The following is a 5261-nucleotide window of genomic DNA, read 5'->3' on the forward strand; positions in this document are numbered from 1 at the left end:
CTGATTCTAATTTTACATATGGCACTTTTCAATTGAATTTTTTTTAAAGATAGATACATTGCTTTCGAAAAACAAGTTTTAAGTTTGAAATAAGTATCTAATTTACTACTCTATATATCTGTTCTGTTTGTGTTCCAAAATTTTACAAAACTATTACAAAGTTTTTGCTGTTAAATTGACTTGATAAAAAAAAAGTTCAGCTTCACATCCAAATTATGAATACTAAGCTTTTTAAATGTATGGATGAACACCAGCATTTCAATATTATTATTAAACATGTTTTTGTTACACATATAGGTATCATACAGTAAACCATCTTTCATATTTTTTTTTATTCCAAACCAATATTTTAGTATTGATAATACAACTAAAATATATAACAGGAATCTACCAAGCTCTCCTAGCACAGCTAGGTTAGAAGACTTTTTGTTTAAACCTAATATATACTTCATATATCTTAAACTGGATTTATCTAAAAAAGCATTCATATAAATGTGCTGTAATAAATATTCACTTTCTTTCTGGCATGCTGCAGAGCTAGTTTTAAACATATCTGTAATTTCACTGCCATACATTAAAATGGGTTTTATTGTATGGTCAACTCATATATATGTAATAGAGTAGAAATACTTGGATTTGAAGATGATAAAGATCTTTGCAATTTGAAGACATAAAACTTACTATTTTACACTGTATTATGCTCTTTGAAAGCCATCAGTTATTCTTTCAAAACAGTAGCAAAAATATACAACAACAGGAATCTGAAAATAATAATTGCCAGAAATCAACGTACGATGTTAAAGAATCGTGTTACAAAGTGTAAAAAAATACTGACTGTAATATGTCATTTCGTTCCGAGTCCATCCTGGTTACAGAGCGATACTCTTTATTATACAGTACATTCACTTTCAATATTGGACTTAGTCGTTTGTTTACAGAGTGAGTGACAAATGTTCCTTCGTTTCATTAGTAGCTATATTGCTCTGTTTATTATCTACTGTCAATCAAAGGTTATAAATACAGAAAATCGAGAACCATAATTCGACAGACATAAAAATGAGTCTGGTATGAAATGTGTCAAAAGCGGGGTTGAAATATCTAAAGTAATAGTAATTTGTTTGTTATAGTTTTCACGCATTTTTTCAGCGCCACCGTTTGAGCTATTTCGAGGCGGTCAGTTTTCAATGGTGGAGAAAGCAGGAGTGCTCGGAGAAAATCAATCGAACTTCGACATCTGACAATCCTCTGCAATTAAGATTCGAGTCGAGTGCACCAGTGCGAGCTGGGTTCGAATTATCAACCTCAGTGTTGACTGGCTAGTGATTACAATAGTAGAACTACTGAGACCACGTGACCACAGGGGTCCCTAATAGTTATTTGAAAAGACAAACAAAGGATACTAACACTTATATTTGCGGAACCTTCATTCGAATTTTATACTTTAAAAACCAAAGAAAGATGATCCCTACTGATTACTACACAATGGAAAATAGTGTCTATGGGATGCTTAAACGGGTGCATGTTTTCTAATGTGTTTGACCAAGTGAGAGGCGCACCTTCCATGATTAATCAAATTTCATAAAACATTCGCAGGTCTAGTACTGTTGACTTTATTTGAGCGTCACTGATGAGTCTTATGTAGACGAAACGCGCGTCTGGCGTACTAAATTATAATCCTAGTACCTTTGATAACTATTATCTAACAGAATGGCTACTCTACGTCGATCAAAATTTTCGAAGTTTCACCCTCTTTAGATTCTTCAAAAATTTTGAAAATATAATGTTATGAAGGGTCGGCAAGTCTTGGATTTTAATTTTTGTGTTGTGTGTGGACAAGACTTGCATACAAATATCACATTACAAATAAAGGACAAAGCTTTGAAATAGGATATAATATAATCTTATAAATTCTTTCAATTAAAATTTCAATGAATAGCATTTTTTAATCAAAGAATGTTTTACCTTCAATTTTTACTGATAGTATATAAGACATACATAAAACTGTAGTTTTGGTAGCCAGGACGGGTTTGTGTCATTATGTTCATATCTCAATTAAGCCACTTATACATACTAGTGTGAATTAGTTTAAATGTGAAATACACTAATACAGCTTTAAATAGATGTATGAAGCAGTTGTTACCAAATAGTCCGTTCCTATGTATGTTCCACTTCAGTGTTTCTGTTGTTCTATTGTTTTCCTCTTATAAAAGTTGATGTGTTTCCCTCGTTTTTTTTTAAAAACAAAATTGTTTTATCTCAATCTATTTATGACTTTTGAACAGCGGAACATTACTGTTGCCTTCATTTAGTATCATCCAGTGTTTTGTCTTGAATGTAATATATTTTTATGTGATTGGAAAAAATCATCAAAGATACTAAGCTTACAATTTTGTAGGTAAGTCGAGGGTTTAGTCTACAACAGATTTTTAAGAGAAATGTCGAATCAAATAAGTATCTTAGTTGAAGATCACCGAGGACTCAAATATCCTAAAGTGCTGTCAATGCAGTTAAGGTAATTTATTCCGTTCATTTTTAGCCATGGCGTTGTCAGTTTTTTTTCGATTTATGAGTTTGACTGTCCTTCTGGTATCTTTCGTTTCTCTTTTATTCCGAGAAGTCTTTTGAATAGTGCATAGCTTCGTATACAGTTCATTTATAAATATGACCACATCAATGATAGTTCATTTTAGCACAGAAATGCTGACTTTTGGGCTGGTGATACCATCGTTCAGGAAACCTCCACAATCATTGACTTCGATCCAGTGGTTGTATGCTCAATTTGGAAATTGCAATGTTGATCCAGTACAGCAACTAGAGTATCGAAGATTGATACGTTTTGTCTTTTATCTTTCTTGCCTACTTCACGAGTAAAGAGGGTTGATTTTAAGAGTTTGGTTACATGTTGTTTCTCTATTACTCATTCGTTTGATGTGTTTGAACATTTGATTTTGCTATTTCCTAGGGTCTTTCCGTTAAGAGTTCCTCTGAATTCTTTTTTTTTTTGGTTATATAACTTGATACATGTTCAGATTCGAAGTCGGGGCATAACTGTTTAGTGTTAGTCATTTCTTGTATAATAGTTATCAAAGGAACCAGGCTTATAATTTAGTACGCCAGACGCGCGTTTCGTCTCATCAGTGACGTTCATATCAAAATATTTATAACGCCAAACAAGTACAAATTTGAAGAGCATTGAGGATCCAAAATTCCAAAAAGTTGTGCCAAATACGGCTAAAGTAATAAGATAAAGATAAAAATATTTTATTTAAGGTAATCTATGCATTGGATAAGAAAAGCCTTAGTTTTTCGAAAAATTCAAAGTTTTGTAAACAGGAATCAACACGTTGTTTTTTTCCGTCTGTATTGTTTCAAATTTTTAACTCCGGGACCATTTATAACTCACTATAAGGTGTGACTTTGCTCAATGTTTCATGTTGCTAATATTTCAATGTATCCGGCGTATAAAGACGTTAATAAACTATGTTGTTTGTGTCCTAAAATAAAATAACGACCAAGTACATAATGAACACGATTTATTTCATAGAAAAATATTTGAAATATACATGTAATCCAGTCGTACATTCATTCTCACAGTCATGACTTTTAAAGTCGATCTCATTTATGCATATTTATACATATGTCATACAGGTCCAGTTGAAGCATACAATGAATGGCCTGGCGCCTTCATAATGATTTACAAAATACATGTATATATATGATTTGTCATTGTTTTAAGATTAAAGATTAAAATATGATATACTTCGTATGCAAGGAAAGTAAATGTACTGAATATATGTATAACAAAGCAATATATTTTAGTTATTGTCACAGACATCCAACATCTTTATAAATGAAATAAACATAAAATGTATATTCAACTACATGTGTTTAAAAGTTACCTTTACTGTTTAAATTATTTTAAAGGAAAAACTCTTCTTATACTGAAATAAATTAAGACTAGCTTTGGTCTGCTTTTGCAATTTAGGACAGCAACCAATATTGCTGTTATATCGATACCATTTAAAACTTAACGGAACACTCAGACTCATGGGTCGAAAATAAGCTGACGCCATAAATATATTGTCAAATTTGGGTATAAACAGTGTACTCTAGATAAGCTATCAAATTACTGATAAGTAAATTTCTGATTAAAATGGCAAAGAGTTCTTTAATCACATTTGTCTGCATAAGACATCAAATTCAAAAAACTTAGTGTACTTGGTCCTAAAAAGCAGCTTGTTACACGAAGAAAAACCTGTGAGTACAAAAGTGGCATCTTAAATTTATGATATAACAGATAAAGTTGAGATGATATAACAATCAACATTATGGCATATTACTTTTTGTGCTGTTAATTCTGTAATATCACTTTATCTTTTTCAATAGTTTGTAGAATAATACATCAATAAAGAAAATATGCTACAAAAAATGGTTGCATAATTTGCCTTCTACTGAAATATTAAATTGGAAAACATTCTTATAACTTAAGATTTATTAATCAAACAACCTTTATCTCACTAATGGTTTAAAATTATCCATTAACTTTTTATCAATGCAAATCTAGGGTATATGAAATGAGACAACATGTCTTAGCACTTTCACTGGACGGACACTAAATAAACTTAGTAACTAATTATAACACTGTTGAAATTCAAAAACAAACAAAAAAATGACTGAGAAATATATTTAAGACACATATAATGAACCTTAATGATTATATTCATTCGTTCATACAAGTTCATAACAAAATGGTAATTGCACATCTGAGCATGCTTTATGGACATTGGATTACACTCGTCTATTTACATATAACATACTTCTGTATGTATTTTGTTTTCTAAAAAACAATATATCTCACATTTTCATCTTTCATTCATATAAAGCACTTTAACAAAAAATATTTACAATCACAATATAATATGCAATATTTATGCACGTAAAGTCCAAGAAAAGTAAAAGTCCAATATAACAAACAGAAAATGGGTGTTATCTACTTAACAATAGTCTTATTGTTCTTCTAACAATAATAAGTATGTATCTTGAATACCACAACTGTTAACAATACAAAATAATAAAACACAGAATCCGACCTTAAATTTAAAAAAAAAAAAAATCATGTGGATAAGAAATTTGAAAAGTAAATTGCTGGTGAGTCTGCCGAGAAAACAATGCATGTCTGGAAAAATAGAAAAAAAACTGTAGTAGAGTTTCCAAGGAGATTTAATATAAATATTCCCACAATAAAGCAATACTATAGCAAA

The sequence above is a fragment of the Mytilus trossulus genome, chromosome 3 (assembly GCF_036588685.1).
Source record: "Mytilus trossulus isolate FHL-02 chromosome 3, PNRI_Mtr1.1.1.hap1, whole genome shotgun sequence".
In the NCBI taxonomy this organism is placed as follows: Eukaryota; Metazoa; Mollusca; class Bivalvia; order Mytilida; family Mytilidae; genus Mytilus; species Mytilus trossulus.